Source organism: Bufo bufo, chromosome 5, assembly GCF_905171765.1.
Source record: "Bufo bufo chromosome 5, aBufBuf1.1, whole genome shotgun sequence".
NCBI classification, from domain to species: domain Eukaryota; kingdom Metazoa; phylum Chordata; class Amphibia; order Anura; family Bufonidae; genus Bufo; species Bufo bufo.
Window position 1 is genome coordinate 140,692,032 of NC_053393.1, and position 17,928 is coordinate 140,709,959.

Here is a 17,928-nt window from a genome sequence, read left to right on the forward strand (position 1 = left end):
GAGGTCTTAGTGTCACTTAAGTGCTTGAGACATAAGATTACTGACCTATTAAACATTAGAGCAGCAGGGGCCTTGAGGACATTGCGCTTCAAGCAATACCTTCATGGAAATAGGGGCTCCAAGTTGGTATCCAGCCTTATCAAGGGCCAAAGGAATAGGTCCTTTATTCAGGCTATCAGATCAGCCTCGGGCCCCCGACTTATCAACACCCCAGCGATTGCCCAGGAGTTTTGCTCCTTTTATTCGAACCTGTATAACCTCCCGGTACCCCTTACTAATCAGCAAATTGAGACACGTACATCGGATTTCCTCAAATCCATCAAGATCCCGAGACTTTCAGCAGATGACATACATCAACTGCTTCAACCATTCACAGTAGAAGAAGTTGAAAAGGTCCTAATGTCTATCCCCACAGGTAAGAGCCCTGGGCCTGATGGGTTCCCTATATCTTATTACAAAAAGTTTAAGGACATTTTAATCCCGCACTTCGTTGACGCTTGCAACCTTCTTCTTACAGGAGGCTCCCTGACCCCACAAGCCCAGGAGGCACACATAACGATCATCCATAAGGATGGAAAGGATAAGGAGGCCTGTGGTAGTTATAGGACGATCTCATTATTGAATACCGACTTGAAGTGGTGGGCCAAGTTGCTCAATAGTAGGATATCCAAGTTGCTCCCTGGGCTTGTGGGTGAAGAACAGGTAGGATTCGTGGCGGGCAGGGAGGGTAGGCATAATGTCAGCAGAGTGATACATGCGATCACCCACTCTATTAAGTTTAGATCCCCTCTTGTGCTATTAGGTACAGATGCAGAGAAGGCGTTCGATAGGGTCAGTTGGACCTATATGGGTAAAGTATTAAATGCGTTTGGTTTCCCTGAAGAATTCATCAGAGCTATCTACTCTCTATACTCTGCACCATCTGCGAGAGTACTGGTTAACGGCACCCTATCGAACGCCTTCCAAATTAGAAATGGCACACGTCAGGGATGCCCTTTATCCCCTACTTTATTTGTACTCACCCTAGAGACGCTTGTTCTTAAGTTTCGACAATCCCCCTTGATCCAAGGAGTGAAAATAGGTAATTACACACACAGGATGGCTGCCTTTGCGGACGATTTGCTGCTTCTGATGACTAATCCTGAAGAGGCACTACCGGAGGTTATGCAGATTTTTGAATCCTTTGGGGCTATATCAAACTTTAAGATCAATTTTGATAAGTCGGAGGCCCTTGGTATCTCCCTTCCGTCTATCTTACGTACTAAAGGCAAGGCCCTCACGCCATTCAAATGGCCTACACAAGCAATAAAATACTTAGGAGTGATGATCCCGATGGACCCTAAGTTGCTGTTTAGACTTAATTTCCCCCCGTTGCTTTCTAAGGTCACCTCTGTTCTCTCTAAGAGCAGCTCTCCTTTCCTTACCTGGCTAGGTAGGAAAAATGTCCTTACTATCTATATTTTACCATTGATTATGTACACTTTAAGAGCTCTTCCCATTTTAATCCCAGCCAGTTTCATTAATAAACTTCAATCCATTATGAGCAGTTACTTGTGGGATAGGGGCCGTCCTAGAATGTCCTTTCGCCTTCTTTCCCGTAGGAGGAATAATGGAGGTATTTCACTACCTGATCTATCATCTTATATGCAGGCTATCAGTTTGGAGAGATGGCTTAGGTTAGCCAGACAAGAGACGCACTGTATGCATGTAGACTTTGAATTGGCTCTCTTGGGTAAAGAATCTTTCCATAGATTGTTGACACCAGGGGGGACAGGGGTAGGACCTAAGGTAGTGAGTGAATTGACCAGAGGAATGCTGCATGCATGCCACAAGGCCACGGCTTTAACCTCTACTCAGGGCAAGATATCCCCTCTTGCTCCTATTACAGTTATTCCCACACTCATGTTCCCGCAAATCATTTCTCCTTCAGATATTTGGCTAACGCTTTCACACCATAGAATAGGTGACATGAACAAGCTTCAAACCTCATCAGACTTCTACACTGTTCTCTCAGGTGACTCAGCCCCTGGTAAAGACTTCATCCAGAGAAATGATTTTGAGAGTATCTGTAAACAGTTTATGACCTCTAAATTCCTCCCAATTCCAGATCCGACGTGGTTAGAGAATTTTGTACTATTGCCAAGCCTACCTCACAAATGTACCACCCTTATATATAGACAGGTTCTAGGAGCAAGAGACTCCACTGTCCCGCCGTGGGTTGCTGAGTGGGGAAGAGAGCTTCATGTTAAGTTTGATGATAATGATATTAAGTGGATTCAAAAGGCCTCACACGGCTTCTCTAAGTGTATAAAAATTCAGGAAAACTCTGTTAAGACAGCGTTGCGGTGGTACAGAACCCCCGAATATCTTTTTAAAATCAAGTTGCTCTCCACTGACCTCTGCTGGAGGTGTGCAGCCGCCACCGGCTCCCTATCTCACATCTGGTGGTCCTGTCCGGTCATCAGATCCTACTGGGAAGGTATTGAATCTGCCATTAATGTGATTTGTGCAACGACTCTGAAGCTTACAGTTCAGCTGATTTTGCTCTGGTTACCCACTCCAGATTTCCGCCCGGGAAAAAATAACTTGGCCACGCATTTGCTCATGGCTGCAAAACTTTTGATTCCAGTTAAATGGAGATCAATTGAGCCACCAACACTGGGGATGTGGCGGGATAGGGTCCACCAGATGGAAGAATTGATAGGCTGGACATACCATAACAGAGACAGATTTTTGCAGCTTTGGCAACCTTGGTAAACTATAGATCAAATCTTCTTGAATCTAAGCAATGGGACTCCGAATAGGATCTTAGGTAGATAGTCAATTATTCTCGACCCCTCCCCCCTCCCTCACCTGACTCACCTTGGAGACGCACTCTGGCTGCGCGCAGTCAATATATGTTTATACCACACTTCAGACAGTATGAGCAGTCATATCTTCATTTCTGGCTTAAGCAGGATGCATAATACAATTAGGGCTGACACAATGTTGGGGCTGTTTGTACCCCTCACTCTTATTGATATGTAACTTATGTTATGTGTATTTGTAATGTAAGATCAATCACTTTAAGGGCCTTTAGCCCTAGCTAAGTGGTGGTTACATCCTAGCCTGTATTGTTAGGCATTGCCTTTGAAGCTGTATAACTAAGCTTGATTGTGGTGTGATACACGCTATATTATGCTTTCTACTATGTGATGTTCTTTGTTTATTTGATCAATAAAAAGAGATTTCAAACAGAATGTAAAAATAAATTCCCCATTAAAAGTGTCCTGTCTGACCCAGGAAGAAGTACATCAGCGACTTAAAAAGATCAAAATAGACAAATCGCCAGGACCGGATGGCATACACCCCCGTATCCTAAGGGAATTAAGTAATGTCATAGCCAGACCCTTATTTCTGATATTTGCAGACTCTATACTGACAGGGAATGTCCCACAGGATTGGCGCATGGCAAATGTGGTGCCAATATTCAAAAAGGGTCCAAAAACAGAGCCTGGAAACTATAGGCCGGCAAGTTTAACATCTGTTGTGGGTAAACAGTTTGAAGGTTTTCTGAGAGATGCTATCTTAGAGCATCTTAACGGAAATAAGCAAATAACGCCATATCAGCATGGCTTCGTGAGGGATCGGTCATGCCAAACTAATTTAATCAGTTACTATGAGGAGGTAAGTTCTAGACTTGACAGCAGCGAATCAATGGATGTCGTATATCTGGACTTCTCCAAAGCATTTGACACTGTACCACATAAAAGGTTATATAAAATGAGAATGCTCGGACTGGGAGAAAACGCCTGTATGTGGATAAGTAACTGGCTGAGTGATAGAAAACAGAGGTTATTAACGGTACACACAGATTGGGTCACTGTCACTAGTGGGGTACCTCAGGGGTCTGTATTGGGCCCTATTCTCTTCAATATATTTATTAATGATCTTGTAGAAGGCTTGCATAGTAAAGTATCAATTTTCGCAGATGACACTAAACTGTGTAAAGTAATTAACACTGAAGAGGACAGTATACTACTACAGAGGGATCTGGATAGATTGGAGGCTTGGGCAGAGAAGTGGCAGATGAGGTTTAACACTGACAAATGTAAGGTTATGCACATGGGAAGGAATAATGCAAGTCACCCGTACATACTAAATGATAAAACACTCGGTAACACTGACATGGAAAAGGATCTAGGAATTTTAATAAACAGCAAACTAAGCTGCAAAAACCAGTGTCAGGCAGCTGCTGCCAAGGCCAATAAGATAATGGGTTGCATCAGAAGGTGCATAGATGCCCGTGATAAGAACATAGTCCTACCACTTTACAAATCGCTAGTCAGACCACACATTGAGTACTGTGTACAGTTCTGGGCTCCTGTAAACAAGGCAGCCATAGCAGAGCTGGAGAAGGTCCAGAGGAGGGCAACTAAAGTAATAACTGGAATGGGGCAACTACAGTACCATGAAAGATTATCAAAATTAGGGTTATTCACTTTAGAAAAAAGACGACTGAGGGGAGATCTAATTAATATGTATAAATATATCAGGGGTCAGCACAGAGATCTATCCCATCATCTATTTATCCCCAGGACTGTGACGAGGGGACATCCTCTGCGTCTGGAGGAAAGAAGGTTTGTACAAAAACATAGAAAAGGATTCTTTACGGTAAGAGCAGTAAGACTATGGAACTCTCTGCCTGAGGAGGTGGTGATGGTGAGTACAATAAAGGAATTCAAGAGGGGCCTGGATGTATTTCTGGAGCGTAATATTACAGGCTATAGCTATTAGAGATGGGTCGTTGATCCAGGGAGTTATTCTGGTTGCCTGATTGGAGTCGGGAAGAAATTTTTTATTCCCCTAAAGTGGGGAAAATTGGCTTCTACCTCACATTTTCTTTTTGCCTTCCTCTGGATCAACTTGCAGGATAACAGGCCGAACTAGATGGACAAATGTCTTTTTTCGGCCTTATGTACTATGTTACTATGTAAAGTCTGGACTCAATTTATTCTTCATCCCCAAGTTAACTTTTCCCCTTTTATTACTTCGGAAGACAATGCCTGAGGTCCAGCTGTATCTAGGTAGGAGCACCGTGACACATACAAAACATTAAGGGACATTGTAGGCCACCCTATACCACTCAGAATTATGGTACGGCCACACACAGGTTTCTTGATGCAGTTTGAGGCCAAAACGAGGTGTGTATTTGTAAAAGCAATACTAAGGGCACATACTAAGGGCACATACTAAGGGCACATACTAGTTCTCTTCTTTTTTTTTTTTTAACACCACCCCTGGTTAGGACTCCAAAACTGCATCAAAATGACTGACTAATATGGGATGACCTGCTGAATAAAATTACTTTGATGAAGATTCCTGAATCCCGACGCCACGATTTTTCACCTAGGTGGAAATGATCTAGAAAAGGTTGGGACTGTTGGATTTTTAGCATAAATAAGTCAACAGCTTTTTCCAGATGCAAAGCTTATTTTTTTTCAGAACTAGTTTGTTAATAGAAATAGATCACAACTAAGCATTTTTTTCGGAAAATGTCTAGGTTCATGCCTCTGCTTGGGGGAATTGCATTTTATCACACACATTGGAGTAGGTCTTGCCTGTTCAGATGTGTTAATTTCTCTGATATTGTTAGAGTCTACATTTAGAATAATCATGCAACAGATTGTCCCTCACAATCTCCAGATGCAGTTTTTCCAAAATCGGCAAGACTGCTTTAAGCACAACAGTATAAAAAACAAGGCAGTTCTGCACTAATCACAACAAATGCAGCAAAACAAAAAAAAGAAAATAAGTGTGCAAAGGGCAGCATGTTTTTTTTTTTTACTCATTTGCCAGCCCCTGAAGATTAGCACTACCAAAGACCTGGTGCTCAACCTGCCTCATGGACAGCGCACTCCCTGAAAAGGGTTGTTCCACTCAACACAATGTTGGTTAGCATTACAAATTTTTTAATTAGATGTAAAAAATAAAATACAGGCTTATTATTGCACCCATGGTGTTCTTTCAATTATTTTAGGATGCCCATCTAACTAGGCCAGATGAAAGCCATTATAATGTACTTTTTATATATTTAGTACTACTGTTGTATTCTTTTGGTTTACAGTAGGAACCAGTTTAACCGCCTCACGTCCGCCCATAGGATATAAACGTCCTATGGGTGGACGTCTATTTCTGACAGCACGTTTTAAAACGTCCTGTCAGAAATAGCAGCTGCACGCTAATCGTGCAGCTGCTGATCGGGTTGCCCGCTGTCAGTGACAGCAGGGCAACCCTAAGACAAGGCAGGGACAGTGCCCAGGTGTCCCTGCCTTCACGATCGCTGCAGACACAGCGCTCACCGAGCGCTGTGTCTGCAGAGCAGGAAGCGCTGTGCCCGGCGGTCATGTGACTGCCGGGACCGGAGAGTGCAGGGGCTGTGTGAGGTCTCTCAGAGACCTCGATCAGCCCTGCTGTGAGGCTGTACAGCGCAGGATTGCTGCTGTACAGCCTCTCTAGGGGTGTATTTGTCCTGTAACTGGGGCTACTATGTCAGCCCCAGTTACAGGAAAAATCAACAGTGAAAAAAAAAAAAAAAGTGAAGTAAATGTCCCCCAGAGGTCTTGTATGACCTTATGGGGGACGAAAAGTGTAAAATAAAAAATAAAAATTAAAAATAGAAAAAATAAAATAGACATATTTAGTATTGCCACGTCCGTAAAAACCAGCTCTATAAAAATATCACATGACCTAACCCCTCGGGTGAACACCGTAAAAAAAAAACAAAAAAAAAAAACAAAAAAAAAAAAACTGTCAAAACAAGCAATTTTTGTCACCTTGCATCACAAAAGGTGCAACACCAAGTGATCAAAAACGCGTATGTCCCACAAAATAGTACCAATAAAACCGTCACCTCATCCCGCAAAAAATGAGCCCCTACATAAGAAAATCTCTCAAAAAATAAAAAAACTATAGCTCTCAGAACATGGACACATTAAAACATAATTTTTTGGTTTCAAAAATGCTATTATTGTGTAAAACTTTAATAAATGAGAAAAAGTATACATATTAGGTATTGCCACGTCCGTAACAATCTGCTCTATAAAAATGTCACTTGACTGAACCCCTCAGGTGAACGCTGTAAAAATAAATAAATAGAAACTGTGCTAAAACAACCAATTTTTTGGTCACCTTGCCCCATAAAGTGTTATAATGAATGATCAAAAAATCATATGTACCCAAAAATAGTACTAATAAAACTGGCACCTTATCCCCTAGTTTCCAAAATGGGGTCACTTCTTGGGAGTTTCTACTGTAAGGGTGCATCAGGGGGCTTCAAATGGGACATGGCATCTAAAAACCATGTGGAGTTCCTTTTCTTCTGTGCCCTGCCGTGTGCCCATACAGCAGTTTACGACCACATGTGGGGTGTTTCTGTAAACCGCAGAATCTGGGTAATAAATATTGAGTTTTGTTTGGCTGTTAACCATCGATGTGTTAAAGAAAAAAATTGATTAAAATGGAAAATCTGCCAAAAAAGTGAAATTTAAAAATTTGATCTCCATTTTCCTTTAATTCTTGTGGAACGCCTAAAGGGTTAACAAAGTTTGTAAAATCGGTTTTGAATACCTTGAGGGGTGTAGTTTCTACAATGGGGTCATTTATGGGGGTATCCACTATGTAGGCCCCACAAAGTGACTTCAGACCTGAACTAGTCCTTATAAAGTGGGTTTTGGCAATTTTCTTAAAAATTTGAAGAATTGCTTCTAAACTTCTAAGCCTTCTAACGTCCTAAAAAAATAAAATGACATTTCCAAAATGATGCCAACATAAAGTAGACATATGGGGAATGTTAAATAATAAATATTTTATGAGGTATCACTTTCTGTTTTAACCACCTCAGCCCCCAGTGCTTAAACACCCTGAAAGACCAGGCCACTTTTTACACTTCTGACCTACACTACTTTCACCGTTTATTGCTCGGTCATGCAACTTACCACCCAAATGAATTTTACCTCCTTTTCTTCTCACTAATAGAGCTTTCATTTGGTGGTATTTCATTGCTGCTGACATTTTTACTTTTTTTGTTATTAATCGAAATTTAACGATTTTTTTGCAAAAAAATGACATTTTTCACTTTGTTGTAAAATTTTGCAAAAAAAACGAGATCCATATAGAAATTTTGCTCTAAATTTATAGTTCTACATGTCTTTGATAAAAATAAAATGTTTGGGTAAAAAAAAATGGTTTGGGTAAAAGTTATAGCGTTTACAAACTATGGTACAAAAATGTGAATTTCCGCTTTTTGAAGCAGCTCTGACTTTCTGAGCACCTGTCATGTTTCCTGAGGTTCTACAATGGCCAGACAGTACAAACACCCCACAAATGACCCCATTTCGGAAAGTACACACCCTAAGGTATTCGCTGATGGGCATAGTGAGTTCATAGAACTTTTTATTTTTTGTCACAAGTTAGCGGAAAATGATGATTTTTTTTTTATTTTTTTTTTCTTACAAAGTCTCATATTCCACTAACTTGTGACAAAAAATAAAAACTTCTATGAACTCACTATGCCCATCACGAAATACCTTGGGGTCTCTTTTTTCCAAAATGGGGTCACTTGTGGGGTAGTTATACTGCCCTGGCATTTTAGGGGCCCAAATGTGTGGTAAGGAGTTTGAAATCAAATTCTGTAAAAAATGACCTGTGAAATCCGAAAGGTGCTCTTTGGAATATGGGCCCCTTTGCCCACCTAGGCTGCAAAAAAGTGTCACACATCTGGTATCTCCGTACTCAGGAGAAGGTGGGGAATGTGTTTTGGGGTGTCTTTTTACATATACCCATGCTGGGTGAGATAAATATCTTGGTCAAATGCCAACTTTGTATAAAAAAATGGGAAAAGTTGTCTTTTGCCAAGATATTTCTCTCACCCAGCATGGGTATATGTAAAATGACACCCCAAAACACATTCCCCACCTTCTCCTGAGTACGGCAATACCAGATGTGTGACACTTTTTTGCAGCCTAGGTGGGCAAAGGGGCCCATATTCCAAAGAGCACCTTTCGGATTTCACAGGTCATTTTTTACAGAATTTGATTTCAAACTCCTTACCACACATTTGGGCCCCTAGAATGCCAGGGCAGTATAACTACCCCACAAGTGACCCCATTTTGGAAAGAAGACACCCCAAGGTATTCCGTGAGGGGCATGGCAAGTTCCTAGAATTTTTTATTTTTTGTCACAAGTTAGTGGAAAATGATGATTTTTTTTTTTTTTTTTTTTTTCCATACAAAGTCTCATATTCCACTAACTTGTGACAAAAAATAAAAAATTCCATGAACTCACTATGCCCATCAGCGAATACCTTGGGGTCTCTTCTTTCCAAAATGGGGTCACTTGTGGGGTAGTTATACTGCCCTGGCATTCTAGGGGCTCAAATGTGTGGTAAGGAGTTTGAAATCAAATTCTGTAAAAAATGACCTGTGAAATCCGAAAGGTGCTCTTTGGAATATGGGCCCCTTTGCCCACCTAGGCTGCAAAAAAGTGTTGCACATCTGGTATCTCCGTACTCAGGAGAAGGTGGGGAATGTGTTTTGGGGTGTCATTTTACATATACCCATGCTGGGTGAGATAAATATCTTGGTCAAATGCCAACTTTGTATAAAAAAAATGGGAAAAGTTGTCTTTTGCCAAGATATTTCTCTCACCCAGCATGGGTATATGTAAAATGACACCCCAAAACACATTCCCCACCTTCTCCTGAGTACGGAGATACCAGATGTGAGACACTTTTTTGCAGCCTAGGTGGGCAAAGGGGCCCATATTCCAAAGAGCACCTTTCGGATTTCACAGGTCATTTTTTACAGAATTTGATTTCAAACTCCTTACCACACATTTGGGCCCCTAGAATGCCAGGGCAGTATAACTACCCCACAAGTGACCCCATTTTGGAAAGAAGAGACCCCAAGGTATTCGCTGATGGGCATAGTGAGTTCATGGAAGTTTTTATTTTTTGTCACAAGTTAGTGGAATATGAGACTTTGTATGAAAAAAAAAAAAAAAAAAAAATCAGCATTTTCCACTAACTTGTGACAAAAAATAAAAAATTCTAGGAACTCGCCATGCCCCTCACGGAATACCTTGGGGTGTCTTCTTTCCAAAATGGGGTCACTTGTGGGGTAGTTATACTGCCCTGGCATTTTCCAAGGGCCCTAATGTGTGGTAAGTAGGTAAATGACCTGTGAAATCCTAAAGGTGCTCTTTGGAATGTGGGCCCCTTTGCCCACCTAGGCTGCAAAAAAGTGTCACACATGTGGTATCGCCGTATTCAGGAGAAGTTGGGGAATGTGTTTTGGGGTGTCATTTTACATATACCCTTGCTGGGTGAGAGAAATATCTTGGCAAAAGACAACTTTTCCCATTTTTTTATACAAAGTTGGCATTTGACCAAGATATTTCTCTCACCCAGCATGGGTATATGTAAAATGACACCCCAAAACACATTCCCCACCTTCTCCTGAGTACGGCGATACCAGATGTGTGACACTTTTTTGCAGCCTAGATGCGCAAAGGGGCCCAAATTCCTTTTAGGAGGGCATTTTTAGACATTTGGATACCAGACTTCTTCTCACGCTTTGGGGCCCCTAGAATGCCAGGGCAGTATAAATACCGCACATGTGACCCCATTTTGGAAAGAAGACACCCCAAGGTATTCAATGAGGGGCATGGCGAGTTCATAGAAATTTTTTTTTTTTGGCACAAGTTAGCGGAAATTTATATTTTTAATTTTTTTCTCACAAAGTCTCCCGTTCCGCTAACTTGGGACAAAAATTTCAATCTTTCATGGACTCAATATGCCCCTCACGGAATACCTGGGGGTGTCTTCTTTCCGAAATGGGGTCACATGTGGGGTATTTATACTGCCCTGGCATTCTAGGGGCCCTAAAGCGTGAGAAGAAGTCTGGAATATAAATGTCTAAAAAATTTTACGCATTTGGTTTCCGTGAGGGGTATAGGGAGTTCATGTGAGATTTTATTTTTTGACACAAGTTAGTGGAATATGAGACTTTGTAAGAAAAAAAAAAAAAAATTCCGCTAACTTGGGCCAAAAAAATGTCTGAATGGAGCCTTACAGAGGGGTGATCAATGACAGGGGGGTGATCAATGACAGGGGGGTGATCAGGGAGTCTATATGGGGTGATAACCACAGTCATTGATCACGCCCGTGTAAGGCTTCATTCAGACGTCCGTATGCGTTTTGCGGATCGGATCCATCTATCAGTGGATCCGTAAAAATCATGCGGACGTCTGAATGGAGATTTACAGGGGGGTAATCAGGGAGTCTATATGGGGTGATCACCACAGTCATTGATCACGCCCCTGTAAGGCTTCATTCAGACGTCCGGATGCGTTTTGCGGATCCGATCCATCTATCAGTGCATCCGTAAAAATCATGCGGACATCTGAATGGAGCTTTACAGGGGGGTAATCAATGACAGGGGGGTGATCAGGGAGTCTATATGGGGTGATCACCACAGTCATTGATTACGCCCCTGTAAGGCTTCATTCAGACGTCCGGATGCGTTTTGCGGATCCGATCCATCTATCAGTGGATCCGTAAAAATCATGCGGACGTCTGAATGGAGCTTTACAGGGGGGTAATCAATGACAGGGGGGTGATCAGGGAGTCTATATGGGGTGATCCCCACAGTCATTGATCATGCCCCTGTAAGGCTTCATTCAGACGTCCGGATGCGTTTTGCGGATCCGATCCATCTATCAGTGCATCCGTAAAAATCATGCGGACATCTGAATGGAGCTTTACAGGGGGTTGATCAATGACAGGGGGGTGATCACCACAGTCATTGATCATGCCCCTGTAAGGCTTCATTCAGACGTCCGGATGCGTTTTGCGGATCGGATCCATCTATCAGTGCATCCGTAAAAATCATGCGGACATCTGAATGGAGCTTTACAGGGGGGTAATCAATGACAGGGGGGTGATCACCACAGTCATTGATCATGCCCCTGTAAGGCTTCATTCAGACGTCCGGATGCGTTTTGCGGATCGGATCCATCTATCAGTGCATCCGTAAAAATCATGCGGACATCTGAATGGAGCTTTACAGGGGGGTGATCAGGGAGTCTATATGGGGTGATCACCACAGTCATTGATCATGCCCCTGTAAGGCTTCATTCAGACGTCCGGATGCGTTTTGCGGATCCGATCCATCTATCAGTGCATCCGTAAAAATCATGCGGACATCTGAATGGAGCTTTACAGGGGGGTGATCAGGGAGTCTATATGGGGTGATCACCACAGTCATTGATCATGCCCCTGTAAGGCTTCATTCAGACGTCCGGATGCGTTTTGCGGATCCGATCCATCTATCAGTGCATCCGTAAAAATCATGCGGACATCTGAATGGAGCTTTACAGGGGGGTGATCAGGGAGTCTATATGGGGTGATCACCACAGTCATTGATCACGCCCCTGTAAGGCTTCATTCAGACGTCCGGATGCGTTTTGCGGATCCGATCCATCTATCAGTGGATCCGTAAAAATCATGCGGACATCTGAATGGAGCTTTACAGGGGGGTAATCAATGACAGGGGGGTAATCAATGACAGGGGGGTGATCAGGGAGTCTATATGGGGTGATCAGGGGCTAATAAGGGGTTAATAAGTGACGGGGGGGGGGGGGTGTAGTGTAGTGTAGTGGTGCTTGGTGCTACTTTACTGAGCTACCTGTGTCCTCTGGTGGTCGATCCAAACAAAGGGGACCACCAGAGGACCAGGTAGCAGGTATATTAGACGCTGTTATCAAAACAGCGTCTAATATACCTGTTAGGGGTTAAAAAAAACACATCTCCAGCCTGCCAGCGAACGATCGCCGCTGGCAGGCTGGAGATCAACTCTCTTACAGTCCGTTCCTGTGAGCGCGCGCGCCTGTGTGCGCGTGTTCACAGGAAATCTCGGCCATCGCGAGATGACGCGTATATGCGTGACTGTGCGCAGCGCTGCCACCTCCGGAACGCGATCCTGCGTTAGGCGGTCCGGAAGTGGTTAAAAGCAGAGAAATTGAAATTTAGAAAATTGCGAATTTTTCAAATTTTTGGGTAAAATTGTGATTTTTTCATAAATAAAGGTGAAATATTTTGACTCAAATTTATGACTATCATGAAGTACAATGTGTCACGAGAAAACAATCTCTGAATGACTTGGATAAATAAAAGGTGTTCCAAAGTTATTACCACATAAAGTGAGATATGTCAGTTTTGCAAAATTTGGCCTGGTCAGGAAGGGGGCAAAGGGCCCAGATGGGAAGTGGTTAATTTTACACTTTAAATGTTAACTAACTTTGCTTAAACCCACTCCGGTCCAGTTTTATTCAGCTTTGTTCATCTGTCCTGTTCCTCCCAAGGAAACATTTTGCAGGACCTTCAAGCATGAAATTTACAGTACAGGAAAACAATGTGTGGTGACTGCTACTGCTAAAATTAACTGGAAGTGGAACCAAGAAACATAGGTTCTCTAAATAGTAGTTCAACTTGAAATACCAAAAGTGATAGATATTGGGATCTACAAATATTTTGACTTTCTTTAACCACCTCAGCCCCCAGTGCTTAAACACCCTGAAAGACCAGGCCACTTTTTACACTTCTGACCTACACTACTTTCACCGTTTATTGCTCGGTCATGCAACTTACCACCCAAATGAATTTTACCTCCTTTTCTTCTCACTAATAGAGCTTTCATTTGGTGGTATTTCATTGCTGCTGACATTTTTACTTTTTTTGTTATTAATCGAAATTTAACGATTTTTTTGCAAAAAAATGACATTTTTAACTCTCAGTTGTAAAATTTTGCAAAAAAAACGAGATCCATATATAAATTTTGCTCTAAATTTATTGTTCTACATGTCTTTGATAAAAAAAAAATGTTTGGGTAAAAAAAAAATGGTTTGGGTAAAAGTTATAGCGTTTACAAACTATGGTACAAAAATGTGAATTTCCGCTTTTTGAAGCAGCTCTGACTTTCTGAGCACCTGTCATGTTTCCTGAGGTTCTACAATGCCCAGACAGTACAAACCCCCCACAAATGACCCCATTTCTGAAAGTAGACACCCTAAGGTATTCGTTAATGGGCATAGTGAGTTCATAGAACTTTTTATTTTTTGTCACAAGTTAGCGGAAAATGATGATTTATTTTTTTTTTTCATACAAAGTCTCATATTCCACTAACTTGTGACAAAAAATAAAAACTTCCATGAACTCACTATGCCCATCAGCGAATACCTTGGGGTCTCTTCTTTCCAAAATGGGGTCACTTGTGGGGTAGTTATACTGCCCTGGCATTCTAGGGGCCCAAATGTGTGGTAAGGAGTTTGAAATCAAATTCTGTAAAAAATGACGAGTGAAATCCGAAAGGTGCTCTTTGGAATATGGGCCCCTTTGCCCACCTAGGCTGCAAAAAAGTGTCACACATGTGGTATTGCCGTACTCAGGAGAAGTTGAGGAATGTGTTTTGGGGTGTCTTTTTACATATACCCATGCTGGGTGAGATAAATATCTTGGTCAAATGACAACTTTGTATAAAAAAATGGGAAAAGTTGTCTTTTGCCAAGATATTTCTCTCACCCAGCATGGGTATATATAAAATGACACCCCAAAACACATTCCCCACCTTCTCCTGAGTACGGAGATACCAGATGTGTGACACTTTTTTGCAGCCTAGGTGGGCAAAGGGGCCCATATTCCAAAGAGCACCTTTCGGATTTCACAGGTCATTTTTTACTGAATTTGATTTCAAACTCCTTACCACACATTTGGGCCCCTAGAATGCCAGGGCAGTATAACTACCCCACAAGTGACCCCATTTTGGAAAGAAGAGACCCCAAGGTATTCGCTGATGGGCATAGTGAGTTCATGGAAAAATTTTTTTTTTGTCACAAGTTAGTGGAATAGGAGACTTTGTATGAAAAAAAATAAAAAATAAAAAAAAATCATCATTTTCCACTAACTTGTGACAAAAAATAAAAAATTCTAGGAACTTGCCATGCCCCTCACGGAATACCTTGGGGTGTCTTCTTTCCAAAATGGGGTCACTTGTGGGGCAGTTATACTGCCCTGGCATTTTCCAGGGGCCCTAATGTCTGGTAAGTAGGTAAATGACCTGTGAAATCTGAAAGGTGCTCTTTGGAATGTGGGCCCCTTTGCCCAGCTAGGCTGCAAAAAAGTGTCACACATCTGGTATCTCCGTACTCAGGAGAAGGTAAGGAATGTGTTTTGGGGTGTCATTTTACATATACCAATGCTGGGTGAGAGAAATATCTTGGCAAAAGACAACTTTTCCCATTTTTTTTATACAAAGTTGGCATTTGACCAAGATATTTATCTCACCCAGCATGGGTATATGTAAAATGACACCCCAAAACATATTCCCCAACTTCTGCTGAATACGGAGATACCACATGTGACACACTTTTTTGCAGCCTAGGTGGGCAAAGGGGCCCAAATTCCTTTTAGGAGGGCATTTTTAGACATTTGGATACCAGACTTCTTCTCACGCTTTGGGGCCCCTAAAATGCCAGGGCAGTATAAATACCCCACATGTGACCCCATTTTGGAAAGAAGACACCAAGGTATTCAATGAGGGGCATGGCGAGTTCATTGAAAAAAAAAAATTTTGGCACAAGTTAGCGGAAATTGATTTTTTGGATTTTGTTCTCACAAAGTCTCCCTTTCCGCTAACTTGGGACAAAAATTTCAATCTTTCATGGACTCAATATGCCCCTCAGCGAATACCTTGGGGTGTCTTCTTTCCAAAATGGTGTTATTTGTGGGGTGTTTGTACTGCCCTGGCATTTGAGGGTCTCCGCAATCATTACATGTATGCCCAGCATTAGGAGTTTCTGCTATTCTCCTTATATTGAGCATACGGGTAATGAGATTTTTTTTTTCCGTTCAGCCTCTGGGCTGAAAGAAAAAAATGAACGGCACAGATTTCTTCATTCGCATCGATCAATGTGGATGAAAAAATCTCTGCCAAAAAAAGAAAAAGGAGGGGAAAGGCGTCTGCCAGGACATAGGAGCTCCGCCCAACATCCATACCCACTTCAGCTCGTATGCCCTGGCAAACCAGATTTCTCCATTCACATCAATCGATGTGGATGAATAAATCATTGCCGGGATTTTTTTTTTTATATATACAAAGTGTTTGCCAAAGTATATGAACACCGCCACCTCCTCAGCTCATATGCCTCGGCAAACATATCTTTTACTGCAGAGGAGAAATCTCGTCTTGCAGTGCCGCATACACCGACTTGCGTGTAATCTGACAGCAGCACAATGCTTCTGTCCGAATGCACATCAGTGCTGCAGCTGGTCGATCGGTTGGTCCACCTGGAAGGTAAAAAAAACAAAACAAAAAAGAAAAAACCAGGCCGCAAAGCAATAACTTTATTAACTTTAGAACAGAACATATTAACTTTTTTAAACTTTTTTAACTTTTTTACTTACCGGTAATTTTTTTTTTGTTTATTTTTTTTTTACCTTTATAGAACAAACCTCTCCTTCCCCATGGGACAATGTGCAAAGCGCAAATCGCCCAAAGATGTGGCGAAGTACGTTATGCACTTTATCCCAGGTGAAAGGAGAGGTTTGCAGCAGCTGAGAGTAAAAGGGCCCTAATAGCCCTGTGTGCCTGTCCTGTGAGATGCAATCCCTATGCTAGGTGTACCTGTGTGTGGTACTTCCGGAAACACTCTCCATAGCATAGGGCAGGGTGGTCAGCACAGTCAGGACAGAAATAGCGGGTGTCACGCCTTATTCCACTCCTGCTACAGACACGACATCTTTTTCGGGGTGACGGTTGGGTTGAGGTACCAGGAACGACACTGGGGAAATGTCGCTCGTGTAGACGGCTAACTACACTGGGGGATGGGGCCACGGAACCTCCTGGGTAAAGGAGGTTCTCGATGATCTCTTCCTGGAATTTGAGGAAAGATCGTGTTCTCCCAGCCTTACTGTAGAGAACAAAACTATTGTACAGCGCCAATTGAATTAAATATACAGACACCTTCTTATACCAGCGTCTGGTTCTGCGGGAAACTAAATACGGAGACAACATCTGGTCATTGAAGTCCACCCCTCCCATGAGCGCATTATAGTCGTGGACACAGAGGGGCTTTTCAATGACACGGGTTGCTCGCTCAATTTGGATTGTCGTGTCTGCGTGAATGGAGGAGAGCATGTAAACGTCACGCTTGTCTCTCCATTTCACCGCGAGCAGTTCTTCGTTACACAAGGCAGCCCTCTCCCCCCTTGCAAGACGGGTGGTTACAAGCCGTTGGGGGAAGCCCACGCGACTAGTTCGCGCGGTGCCACAGGCGCAAATCCGTTCTAGAAACAAATGCCTAAAGAGGGCCACACTTGTGTAAAAATTGTCCACATAAAGATGGTACCCCTTGCCGAATAAGGGTGACACCAAGTCCCAGACTGTCTTCCCACTGCTCCCCAGGTAGTCAGGGCAACCGACCGGCTCCAGGGTCTGATCTTTTCCCTCATAGACACGAAATTTGTGGGTATAGCCTGTGGCCCTTTCACAGAGCTTATACAATTTGACCCCATACCGGGCACGCTTGCTTGGGATGTACTGTTTGAAGCCAAGGCGCCCGGTAAAATGTATTAGGGACTCGTCTACGCAGATGTTTTGCTCGGGGGTATACAAATCTGCAAATTTCTGGTTGAAATGGTCTATGAGGGGCCGAATTTTGTGGAGCCGGTCAAAAGCTGGGTGGCCTCTGGGACGGGAGGTGGTGTTGTCGCTAAAATGCAGGAAACGGAGGATGGCCTCAAATCGTGCCCTGGACATAGCAGCAGAGAACATGGGCATGTGATGAATCGGGTGCGTTGACCAATATGACCGCAATTCATGCTTTTTTGTCAGG